The sequence below is a fragment of the Pseudorca crassidens genome, chromosome 19 (assembly GCF_039906515.1).
Source record: "Pseudorca crassidens isolate mPseCra1 chromosome 19, mPseCra1.hap1, whole genome shotgun sequence".
NCBI lineage: Eukaryota > Metazoa > Chordata > Mammalia > Artiodactyla > Delphinidae > Pseudorca > Pseudorca crassidens.
Genome location: NC_090314.1, coordinates 34,335,688 through 34,348,961, shown reverse-complemented (window position 1 = coordinate 34,348,961; position 13,274 = coordinate 34,335,688). Strand labels below are relative to the sequence as shown.

Here is a 13,274-nt window from a genome sequence, read left to right as displayed (position 1 = left end):
ACCAATACTTGCCAACTAAGAGGCCGTATTTCAGGCCCATTCTGAAGTGCCCATGGGGAAAATCTCCATGAGTCCCCATCTAGCCTCCTACTCAATAGTGACATCGCGTGACCCTCTATATCTTGACAAGGAACATTGGGGAGCTATTGATCTTCCCTGTTATAAAGGGTTTTGGGGGGAATTGTAGCAGTTGCTATATTTTAGGGAGAAAGATGTCTCCAGAAACAGGCTTGATAATGTCCAGGCTAAGAATAAACTTAGTGACAGACAGCAACTCCGCTAGTTAGGTATTTGGCTAGGAAGGGAGTTCAGCGTCTGAAGCGTTTCGGGTAGGTGTGGGCTTAGCAATTAGATATGCTGCTACTTTCTGAGGTAAACCTACCTAAAGGCAAAAGCGTGGCCCGATGACTGGGGGCCCGATGACTCCTGCAGTGTAAGAACTCATTTATAGGCATCTGCCCAGAGGTACCCACCCGAACAGACACTAAGAAGCAGCAAAGGAAAGTGCCCAGGACCTCAGTGTAGTCACTGTGTCAACAGCAATATCAGATAAGGTGGTTTTTTATGGAGGGGGCGGTGGGGGCAGGAGCTGATGCACCTGTGGTTAGTGATTCAGAAACTTGGTGCCACATTATATGGCACCATGAAGCCACCTTATGCTCCAGCCACCCCATGGTGGCTGATGTTTTAGAATTACCTAGTTACTAACTGAGCCAAGAGGAAATGGACTGGATGAAAGCCAGAGTAAGGTAGAGTAATCTCTTAGCCGAACCACATTCGAAACCCATGAAGCCAAATGGCTCTTCGGGACTCCTTTCTATACCAGTGGAGCGATTGTCATTGTCACCCTAACAGTGTTTGCTTTTTATAGGTATCACACGTTTTTGCTTGCCTCTTCCTAAGACAAATGTATGTTTTCATTTCAATGTATTCAAATGAGCCCCTATGGCTCACACAGTTTGCCAAATTATGATATCTCAAGCAGGAACAGGGTCCAGACAATTCCTGTTGGCTGAACTAGGGCTGAACTTAATCCTAGACTGACTCAGCTTCTCTGTTAAAGTTGTTTGGAATTCTGATATCCCGCCAGAGATTGTTTCTAAAGAGTTCTCAGTGTGAAGTATGAATCACAAATGAATGGAGTCTCGGGAGACCAAAAGCTCAAGCTCAAGTAATAACTCAATACACATTTATTGATTGCCTGTTACGGTAGGGCACTGGGTTACGTGGGATATAAAGAAACCCCTTGACCTCAATGTACTAGATGAGGATATAAAGCAGAAGATGAAAAGTGCCTTACAATAAATACAAGCAAGTCGATTGGGACATTTCAGTTGAAGAAGAGATTCTTCATGAAAGGGGTGGCATATAAGCTTGTCCTTGAAAGATAAGTAGGATGTTTTAAAGTGACAGGATAGGAGTTAAGAGGCATTCCAAGAGAATAGTGAGTAATACAATTTGGTTGGACAAGTAGTATAGTACATTTAGGAGGGAAATGGAGATAAAGCTGAAAAGGGAGAGGAGAAGAGAAAGGAGTCAGTACTTTTTGAGTGCCTACTATGTGCAGGAATGGCTGGTACTTTCATTGCATTTATTTCATTTAATCTGTAGAATGATTTTCTTGGGTGGATGGTGGTACCCTCATTTTTTTACCCATAAGGAAACCAAGACTCAAGAGGTTAGGCCACCCTTCAAAGTCACACACATCTTGTACGTGACAAGAGTTGAAATGTGAAACCAAGCTGTCTGATTCTAAAGCCCTGATTTGATAGGCTGAGTCTGAGTTTAATTCAGAAGGCAGTGGAGAGTCATTATGGTATTTGAACAGGACAGTGATATGATCAGTGCTATCTTTAGGAGATTGTTCTTGCAGATATATACAGAGATTTAGAATAGTGAGAGATTGGAGACTAGTTAGAAGACTATTGTAACTGTTCAGACTCCAGAGACATAGAGAAGGTTGGTTTCCAAATAGGAGTTTAAGTGATTGGATATGGGGAGGAGGAATCATAATGACTCTGAGATGCTCAGGCTAGATCTTTAGGAAAATGATGTCCCCATTAACAAAAAGGGTAAGGTAAGAGGGCTTATTGGTTTAGGGTAGAGTAGAGGGCGAAGATGGTCTGTAGGTTTGCAATATTTGAGTTTGAGGTACCAGTAAGATGACAAAGAAATAATGTCCAGTAGGCCTTTTGAAGTGCAGGAGAATTTGACTTTGGAGACAAATTTGAGAATTATCATCAAAGATATTGGGGTGATAAGAATACCAGAGAGAAATAATAGAAATCAGAGGATATGTCTTTATATTTAAATGAGAGGAAGAAGAGAAGAAAAAGGAAGAGGCAACAGATAAGGGACAGTCAGAGAAGTAGCATTATGTCATGAACCGCAGGTGAGGAGGGTGTCAAGAATGGGTATTCAACAAATCAGAAGGAATTTAGGAATATTTGTCTTCCTTTAGCCTCAGTCCCTTTTCTTAGGAAACAGCTGGCACCATTAAGTTCAGATATGTCCTTTTTTTTTTTCCCCCCTGCTTTTAACTCTGTTATGGAGGAAATCAGGAAATCAAGAGAACTGTCTATTAAAGATGTGTTTGGTGGTCACATTTTTAATTTAAGCTAGTGAAAGCTCTCAATTTTTGTGCTAGCAAAATAAAGTAAAAAGTTTCAAGACTTGCGCTAAATCATTGGAGGTTTAGTTCCCAAGGAGGCTCTTGTAATTTTGGTGCTTCTGTTCTTTGACTCTGTGATTCTTCCTGTGATCCATCCAGTCTCCTTTCATTATATTTAGTACACGAAATCCACGCCCAGAATTCAGGATTCCTGGTTGCAAGCCCAATATGCATTGTGTTGTTTCTTCAACCTAATTTGTCATATGGGTAGTACTAATAAAGGAGAATAAAATAGCTAATGAAGGATTATAAAGCACTTTGCTAATACAAACTGCAACATCAAAGCTGAATAATAGTCTTAATTTCGGGTGAAGGGTTCCATTAGCAGAGTAAAAATAAAAAGGACAAAGGGTAGTGTCGCTTTGTACCTTGATAACAGTGTACCAATCACAGAGCGCTGCTATCGATCCTCATTGCCCTGTGAACTCTCAACCCAGGAATTTGGCTCCCCTCCCTAACTCTCTAAGTACTTCCCTCACCCACTAAGTCTGATGATGGTACCTCCCTGAATCTCCTGACAAATGCAAACAGGAACTTCTATTCAGCAGAACTAACTTGGTAACTGAGAAGATTCCTCTTCCATTTATCAGCACTTTGATTATCTTTTGGTATCTCTTACCATCTGCGCTTAGCAAGAAAAATAAAGGGGTTTGGGCAATTAGGAAGTAACAAAGAACTCATAGTTCACAAAGAACAAGTCAAGGGATGTTTGGAATATTTGAGCATACAGTCATATTTGGCGTGAGGTAGCCTCCCTACATCCTACTCAGGGCAGGGTAGGCTGGCGATCTGATCAGGCTGCCGGGAACCTGAAACAAAGGCAAGGGGATGACGTCAAATGGCCCCTCAACTGAAGTCTTTAAATTCTGGGCTTCAGACACATCAACTTCTTAGGGTATAAAGAATGGAGAAAAGAAATATAATTTGTCGCTCATTCCACTAAAGGTAAGTTAAAAGAACGCACTCAGAAAAAGCATGGAATACTGTTGGGAGTAAATCAGCTCTGAATTGTTCCGTGCAGATCACTGGTGCAAGTCCTCATAACATCTTGGTAGGGACTGAAGTTCACCTGAGACACTCAGCCGACACTATGGCCTAAAGCCAGTGGGGAGCAAGACTTTCTTTGGGTCAATTCTATAGGCATGATAAATAAATAAAGTTGTTTTAATAGTATCAAAATGGCTCCTGCCCTGAAGGAGCTCCCCATCAGAGCTAGGAGATAGACTAAAGGACCCAAAGTGACAAGAGAGCACTTCCAAAGCGACATAGCAAGAGTAAGTTAGTCTACCCGTTCATTCCATGTTCTCCTAGTATGTATGTGCTGTGCTCTGTGAATTTGCATTCCGCATGTCTTGTTTCACAGATGGTCTTAGGACTGTTTTACATGTTTTACATGAGCGGGTGTATGCATGACTATAGATCTGCTGTTAGATTCTAGTCTCTTGAGGGCAGGAGCTATTCCCTTTTTTTTTTTTTTGGCAGGGAAATGTGTTAAGGATTATGCTCGACTTTGCACATTGATACTGAGGAAAGACAATAAATAAGAGTATCCGGGTATGGGTTATTAAGTAGGAAGTTCCTCCTAAAATAAGTGAGTTTTGTTCGGGGTTGTGGAGAAGATTTAGACATCATGTAAAAGGGAAGGAAGAGACCTCTCCCTTGCTAAGAGGTCAAAATACTATAAAGCTGACTTTAAAACTTAGAGGGAATATACAGGTTTCTGAAGAGAAAGCAGAAATCTGAAAATATTCATATCCTGATCAAATAACAAGGCAACCACCAAACTTATTTATCTCAGATCTGTTTATTAAAACAGATAATTCAACATGCATATTTTTCTTAACATCTACCGTGTACTAAGGGATGAATAATACCTAGTCCCTGACTTGAAGGAGCTCAGGATCTACTTTACAGGAAGGAGGAAAGGACTAGTGTTTTGTTGAACATCTATTAAGAACCAGGCGTTCTCCTGAAGGAAATGGGTAAGAGAGTGGGTCACAGTGGAACACTGAAACAACTAACTGTAAAAGGTAAGTGTCATTTAAGGCTTTTGAATATATCACTTTAGGAGACTACATGGGGGAAAGCATTTAATTTGGGGGACTGAAGGCTGGTGAGAGGATTAGAGAAGGACCCGGTTTGGGCTGGGCTGGGAGGTCAAGGGCAAAAAGGGGTGGGGAGCTGTAGGACTTAGATCTTGGAGTCTCTGGCTCACAGGGGAAGGGGAGGTGCCACTTTTCTCTCTGTAGAGCCAAGGAGATAGGGGAAAGGTTCATAGGAAGAGAAAGTAAAAGGAATATAGCAGCGAACCAAACTAGCTTCCCATCTTATACACTTCCTGTAAAAGATTTCTTAAGAGCAAAGACAGTGTTTTTCTGGTCTCATTCTCTATAATGCCTAGAACTCTGCCATAGGAGGCCACTTCGATGTCTTACTTTTTAGTTCCTAGGAGCTCAAGAGTTGCTGCTATTAGGAGTTACTAAAGTATTCAGAGGATGGAAATAGCAATGGCACAAATGCCAAGATATCCAGGCACCATCCATAGAGACCCAGTGAAATGCTGAGCCCAAAATGGTAGTACCTCCTAGGTTCTCACAACACTAACTCTTACTTTTTCTTTTATCCCCTGCCTAGAAGGCTGCACCATGGGTGGGAATAAAAATCTACTCTCCTGTTGCATCCAGGCAGCTGCCAGCAGTCTGTTTGCCTTGTTCTTTGCTGGCAAATCATTAAACAGCCCCCCCAAAGCAGGCCTCTTCCCCAGGGCCACCCCATGGACAGGGGTTCAGACCTGTGGTCAAAGGGCTGTCAGCAGTCAGGCTGGAGCCCTTGGGCTGTCTCCAGCACAAGCCTCCCCTGACAGTTGCCTCTTCTGAACAGAAGCCTCCTTGGCCTGATCTCAAACCCCAGTGGCTTTTGAGGAGACACTCTGGGCATCTGTGTTGGCTGTGGCTTGAATCATTTTGTCCTCCTCCTCCTGATGTAATTTCTAAGTGCAGCTATCCCTGTATTTCCTCCGTCGTTTCTGTATTGAAGCACAGGCCCGTGCTCCATGGTTTTTTTTCCACTTTGCAATGTAAATGGAATAGTATGTTACTGCCCAGGAGCTGGGGATTGTGACCAGCCAAGCAAACTCTATAGCTTCACCCCATCCCCACTCACAATGGGACAGTTAAAACCTGGGCATCGCTTTGGTTGCGCTGGCCCGTTTGGATACAGTATCTGCCCTCCAAGGGCTTCTAAGCCAGTCGTGGCAGACAGCAGTATGGAGCAGAGTTTGCAGGGCAACTTGAAATCCCTACAACCTCTGAGCAGGAGACTAGGCCAGAAAGGCATGGAATGTGTGTGTGAAACAACCAGGTTAATGTAGCCATTTCACACTCTGGCACTGAAATCACCAAACTTAGCAACGCTTGAGTAGCTCTGCTGATAGTCCCGGTACACCTCTGGCGTATTTAAATGAATCATCTGATTTCCTCAAGTTTCATTTCTTTGGTCTTTTTCACAAGGACTGTCTGCTTTTAGTCTTTGGGCTTTTCAGCATTAAAATCTGAACCTAAATAATTACTTAAAAACAAACAGTCCCTGCTTCCAGCAGGTTTCTAAATTCCTACCATCTCTGGCATGAGTTTGGCTAGAACAAGAATAACAAAATAATAAAGCAAACTGTGTCAAGGCTGTTTGCAAACAGCACATTGGGTTAAATGTGAGAGTTCAGTGAACTCTCTCACTGTGGTAAGAGTGAAGGTCGTGCCTGGGAAGGGCCCTGTCCAAAGCCTCCTTAGACCCTTACCCTGGAAGCGTGAGGGGCAGGAATTAGCCCTCGCCATGCTGCCACCTGTGTGAAGACCTCAGCCTTTCTTCAGGGGCCTCTCTGAACGAGACCCGGCTAAATGAGGGGCCTCAAAAGCGGTGCCTCCCGTAGGATGGAGTCAGGGCGGGCGTCAGCATCTCCCACGACAGTGGTCGCTCACGGAGTGCAGAACTCAACTGACATTTCAGGACCTCTTGGTAGGATTCCTGGCAGTTTGAGGCAAGGTAAATGCCTCACCTGGTGGAGGGAAAGAGTCCAAACCACATGACTGGCGTGTCTCCTAAGGTCTTGATATCTGTGGGCCTCAGAGCCTTGGCATTCTGTTTCACAGCCTTCCCTCCAAAGCGTGCTGACGTAACTAAAATGGTATTTGATGGGCTTCTCCCTCTCCTTTGCTCCTAACTTCATGAGTAGCTTCTTGGTGCCCCTGTAACTAGAGGTCATTCTGGACTGAGTCAGGACAAAACCTGTTTCTATATGGGAAGATAGTGGACAAAAGGTCCACCTCTTGGGTAGTTGTCACTTTTCTCCTTCTCTCTCTCTGGTTACTGCCAAATAAGGTTTCTTCTCTGACATCAATTTATTTCAAAAACAGCTCAGGGCTTCCCTGGTGGCGCAGTGGTTGGGAGTCCGCCGGCCGATGCAGGGGACGCGGGTTCGTGACCCGGTCCGGGAGGATCCCACGTGCCGCGGAGCGGCTGGGCCCGTGAGCCATGGCCGCTGAGCCTGTGCATCCGGAGCCTGTGCTCCACAACGGGAGAGGCCACAACAGTGAGAGGCCCGCGTACAGCAAAAAAAAAAAAAAAAAAAAAAAAAAAAGCAGCTCAGATGGTTAGCTTTCTCTTCTTTCTCCGCCCTTTCTTCTTCCTGCTTGTGGCTCTGCTTAGGACCCTGTGACCCACCCTTACAAAGACAGCAGGCAGAGTGTGCGGTCAGGAAAGCCCCACCACGGGGCCATCGTAGGGTAAAGAGGCCCAGTTCCATCACGGAGCCTGGACACGATCTGAGACAAGCAGAGGTGAATTTTTAACTTGAAGAATGGAGGCTCTAATGTGGGGGGGAGACAGTGAGGGAGATGGCAGTCTAGCTGAATGTCCATTATCTGGGTCTGAGCTTCTGTGACCTCTAATTTTAGGACACACCTTTCTTATTCTAGACAAACACGGACTATTCACTGGGAAAGCACCTCTGAGCAATGTCTGGGTCTGGCTGCCTTGCTGTGGCTAGAAGAGATGAGATAAGCCCTAGGGGAGAGGAAGGAAGCTGAGGATGCTGGGCAGAGAGAGCCTAGGCCCAGAGGGAGAAGGAGCAGACAGACTTGGCTCCTGTCTTGTTGCTAAGACTGATTCAAGTTTGAAAATTCTAGAAACGTAGGCCCCCCTGAAGCCTTCTGTTCAGGCATTGTAGTACTCGGCTGGTGTTTGCTGTACCACACGGAATACTTCCCGACGCGTAGACCTGGAGGTGGCGTGGTGGAGTAGTCAGGGAGCTGGGATTGAATTTAGGAGGACTCAGCTTCCTTTGAGCGCCTCCGTATGTAACCATGGGCCGTCTGCAAGGTGAGGCTCGCATTCCTCATCTGCGTAAAGCAAGTTTTAAAGGTCCCTTACAGGTCTGGACCAGGCTCAGCTGTTAGCAATTCACATCTCTTTTATAACCTGTGTGACAATTGGATGCAAGTTGAGTCTTATTAATTCTTTCACCAAATACTAAGGGCCTACAACGTGCAAAGCCCCCTGACGGGACCCTTGGTGGGCTCAGCTCCTCCACGCAGACGGTTGCCCTGCCTTCTGTTGGAAGCTGGCGGGTCCTTTCAGGTCTTCTGTTAACAGCCCTCTTGCTCACCAGTGCCCCTGCCCCCAGGAAGCTTTTCCGGATCAGGTTAGAAATACTGGAGGCCTCTGTCATCCATCCTGTCTCTTGCTAGTCCCTTTCCATCAGGGTTATGCTTCTCTCACCCCACCAACATTATTTTCTTTTGTACCTTAAAAAAGTTACACAGTTAAGCAGGAATACATTTTCCTTGTAAAAGCATTTTAACAAAATCGATAAAGGGAAACTTCTCTTGACAATTCCCCAGCCTCCCAACTTAATTGATTAAGAAACTCAGCCATCCCAAAGAGGTAGAGATGCAGGCTAACGTATGGATGGGAATGAGGTCTAGAAGCTTCCAAAGCCTAAACAATTGCCATTAGGATCAACCTGTAGATGTGAGCGTTGACCTCTTTAACTAAAGGGCAAGATGACCAAACTGGACCTCAGAGACTGTTCTGGTACTGGGAGCCAGAAGCAGCAACTCCAGGCCTGTCTGCTTTTCCCAACCCCCCAGCTACAGGAGCTTGACTTTATGAAGCTGGTGTGTCCTGCCGCCTGAGATAAAAGTCAGTAGTTCCAAGTTCAGGTAATGGAGGTTGCACAGGACAGGATGATTATAAAATCTGAAAAGAGGAAATGGGCAGAAGGTGCCTTTGATGCCTGGCCAATGTTCCTGATTACAAAAGCAAAATTGTAGCAGGCAGTAAAGTTACCTGTCCAAGGCCTGGGTGAAGGTCTGTAAGTGGAATCAGAGAAGTGAGAGATTACTGCGGCAGAGCTGGGCTGGGAAACAGGAGACAGTAAAGAATTGCTTGCAAATGCACACACCCCAAGAGGAGGAGATGCCACGGATAAAATAAGACCAGCGTTAAGTTCGGGGCTCAGTTGAGCCCTGGAATGCCCTTTGTGAGGAGGTAATGAGATCACATGGCCTCCTTCATGGGAAGGAGGCAGGCTGAGAACTGGAAGAGCTTGTTCAGTGGGGTTCGGAGGGCTGAGCCCAGGAGGGAAGTGACCGTGGATAATGAGCTGTCCCAGACTGTGCCTTGTGGAACACTGGCATTCAGAGGCGCTGTGACGACTGCCAAGGTAGAAGTAGTCAGAAAGGGCTTTGTCCCTTCCAGGAATAAGGAGGGATTTTACCATTGCAGATGCAATAATAAAAACAACTACCATTTTAACGAGTCACTACTGAGTGTCGGGCTCTGGGCTAGGCGCTTATGGCCATTAAATCCGGTCTTCGTGATAATCAGGAGGCGTTTTTTTTTTATCCCATTCTGAAGATGAGGAGCATGAGGCTCAGAAAAGCTAAGTAACAACCTGCCCCAGGTCACACAGGTAAATGATGGAGTCAGAAAATGTACGTAAGGTCTGTTTGGGGAGGGAAGGGAAAAATCAGAACCAATAAGTTTAAGGAGGAGGACAGAGACAGAGAGAACAGACAAAAGAGCGTGAAATATAACACACACCACTAAAGACCTACATCTTTACATAGCTGTTTAACGTGTGTGCAAAGCGGAGTTCTCAGCCAGAGTGGCCTGGACACTGTGAGCCAGTCCTCTTAATCTGCTTCTCATAGCAGCATCTGGAACGGGGTGTCGCATCTCCTGGCCTTTTAGGAATATGCAAATAACCAATCCTTAAGCTCACCAACTTTCCAGGAACGCTCCCCAGCCACACCCACCCCGAATCCTGCAAGCCCATTTCTCTTGGCCCTCTCCTAGTGTCACTGAGAGGACGGGTGGCCGATGCAGAAATCACGTTTGCATCTTTGTTATTAGGGCACCTTGCATCCTAAGGAGGCAGATGCATTTCGATCTGTTTTCTTCTCAGGAGCCCTCTTCCCAGCTGAAAATTCCCTGGAGGAGGGGGCAAAGACAGCCCCTGTGTTACACCCCAGGGAGACTAACACTGCCTTGCTAGGTGATGCACAGCACCCTGGGTTCAATGGCCTTTTCTTGGCTTTTGCTTTTAATCTGAGAATATGTACTTGAGAAGCTCTCATTGTAAAAGAAACCAGACAGAAGTATAGTGAGCATGATTTTCATGCCACAAATATGACTATACAAGAAATACCATGGTACTTTATTATTTTTTTAATTGAATTAAACCTGACTTCAAGGTCCTATCCCTCTAGGTCAATGGAAATTTGTTTTCATGGGAACTCCCCTCATAGAGCAGCCAAACTGAAATAGCTAAGGCACATCTCTGATACTTGTTCACTCTGGTCTCCACAAATATGCCCATTGTCCGAGCACAATCCAGGTAGGCACAGCATCTTTGCTAGGGTCCAGCCTCCTGGGGTCCACCCCTTCTGGGGCACAGGCTGTAGCTTCCGACAACTTGGCACATCTCCAGGCTCCTCCCCCCCACCCTCAAGATTCCAGGAACTCTGACCACCTGCGCCGCTCCCCACCCCCACCCCCAAGCCACCTCTCCTTTCTGCTTTCAGGACACTCACATTTCCTCAATGAGTTCAGTCTTTCATGGAAAGTCAGGAAGATAGGTCTTTAGCAACATTTGCTTTTGGCCAGTGCCCCTGAGGCAAGGAAATAGAAGGCGAGCCTCTCTTCTTGGAACGGGAGGAGGGAAAAGACAGGAACAACGTATAAATAGCTGTCATTCTTTTTTAGTCTTCCACAACAGCACAAAATGAAACTCAAGTTAATATCTCCACATATTAGCCTATGATCGAAGTACTCAAAGCAAAACACCAAAGTCTCTTCACCATTTCCTCTGTAATTCCTCTCCCAAAGCCACGGTTGTCAGGATTTGGTGTGCATTGTGCTGTCTTTATAGGTATTTGGTTGTAGACATTCAATATTTAATTTTAAAACCTGTGTAGCAGGCACTGGAGGGGCAGTGGAGGTCTGTCAAAGCTGGGGGAGAGAGGGAGGGATGTACGCAGACAACTGAAACACGCTGGGGTGAGTATAGGACTGGGGAAATACAGTGTACTAAGGGTGGCCCAGATGAGGGCCTCCAACCCACCCTGACAGAGCAGCAAGCACCAGAGTGTTTGGGGACGTGAAACAAGGTGTTTCTGGAGCGTGGGTTGCCGGGGGAAGAGGTACTGACAGGGATGGTAAGCCGTGAGGCGGGCCATGACGGCACCGGAGCAGGCAGGGTCTTTTAAGCTGTGTTTAAAAGTGCAGACTTCGGGCTTCCCTGGTGGCGCAGCGGTTGAGAGTCCGCCTGCCTATGCAGGCGACACGGGTTCGTGCCCCGGTCTGGGAAGATCCCACATGCTGCGGAGCGGCTGGGCCCGTGAGCCATGGCCGCTGAGCCTGCGCGTCCGGAGCCTGTGCTCCGCAACGGGAGAGACCACAACAGTGAGAGGCCCGCGTACCGCAAAAAACAACAAAAAAAACAAAACAAAAGTGCAGACTTCACTCTAAGAGCTCTCAGGAGCTTTTTCAGTGCTTCGGAGTGACACGCCCAAATTAGCATCTTAGACCCCTCTGGCTTCAGTATAGGGAACTGGGGGCAGGGGGAGGCTGGGGAGTGGGTTGACCCTAGTTAAGTGGTTATTTCAGTAAATTGGGATAGCAATGATGGTGACCTGTGTCAGAGTAGCCGTGGTGGGAATGGCAGAAAGACGACAAATAAGAGAAATGTTTAGGAGATAGAATTGTTAGAATTCGGTGATTGGCTGTTGGTGGTAGCGGTAGGGCGTGAAGGAGATCCGAGGAGAGGAGGAAGATAACATCTGACTTGGGTAATAGGTGGATGGTGGTTCAGGTCCCTCAAACAGGGAACACTGGAGGAACGGTTTTGAGGGATACAATGATTAGTTCAATTTTGAACATGCTGAGTTTGAGGTGTCTCATTTAAGGTTCTTCAGGCAGAAACATCCAGGCCCCTCCTGGGGTCTGGGACTCAAGAGAGGTCTGGGCTGCACATACGTAATTAACCACCTCGACGTGGAAACCAAAGCCGTGGGATTGGCTGGGGTCACCCGGGGGACCATGGAAAGTGAAAAGAGAAGAGGGCCTAAGACATTCCTGGAAGTTACCACCAATATTTCGGGGACTTGTGTTTGGGCCTGTATGCTTTAGGAATGTATAATTAGGAAGGCAAATTTTCTTGGTTATGAATTGGGGGAAGGTATCGTGTTTTCAAAGTCAAATGGAGATTGTTCTTAATTTTTATTTTTTTAATTTTATCCTACTTCTTTCCATTTCCTCTGATCTTCTGCTCTCAGCTGTGTAATCCTGGGCATGTTACTTAACTGTTCAGTGCCTCAGTTTCCTCTTTTTTTTTTTGGAGGGGGGGTATGCGGGCCTCTCACTGTTGTGGCCTCTCCCGTTGCGGAGCACAGGCTCCGGACGCGCAGGCTCAGCGGCCATGGCTCACGGGCCCAGCCGCTCCACGGCATGTGGGATCTTCCCAGACCGGGGCACGAACCCGCGTCCCCTGCATCAGCAGGCGGACTCTCAACCAGTGTGCCACCAGGGAAGCCCTCCCCTTTTTTAAAATGGAGACAATTATAGGGTTGTTATGAGGATAAAAAGAGGTAATACACAAAAGCGCTTGGAACACTCACTGGCCACCATATTTACTCAATAAATGTACACTCTCATCATCATCATCAGCATTAGAATGGACAGTGGTGGGTTTGCTATGTGTTTCATTTGGAGTTGCATAACTCCAGAGGGTGGAGTCAGAGCTGGGTTCTAATCTTGTGTGACCTTAATTTCTCTGAGCCTCAAGCTTCTTCCTCTTCTTTAAGTGGGGATGAGCACACCTACCTCATAATGAGATAACATCTACAGGCTCTGGCATGCCAAAGGCATTTACTAATGGTTCATTTCCTCCTCTTCCTTCTTCCATAGTAGTTAGCTCAGGACCACGGAAGTCTGGTGACTGCACCACTGTTTTTTCCCCTCTATCTCAGCATCCTACCATGTGGCACTACAGTACGGTACACGTTGGTTCCCCCGCAAAGGCCTGGGGGCAGCGTGGTGGTGAAGT

The 13,274-nt window shown here is 46.4% G+C and overlaps 1 protein-coding gene across 1 annotated transcript in view; it reads left to right on the top strand.

Annotated features, from left to right (window-relative positions):
- RNF43 (ring finger protein 43) overlaps nt 1–13,274 on the top strand; it is a 62,190-nt gene that overhangs the window by 30,439 nt on the left and 18,477 nt on the right. The window lies entirely within an intron of this gene.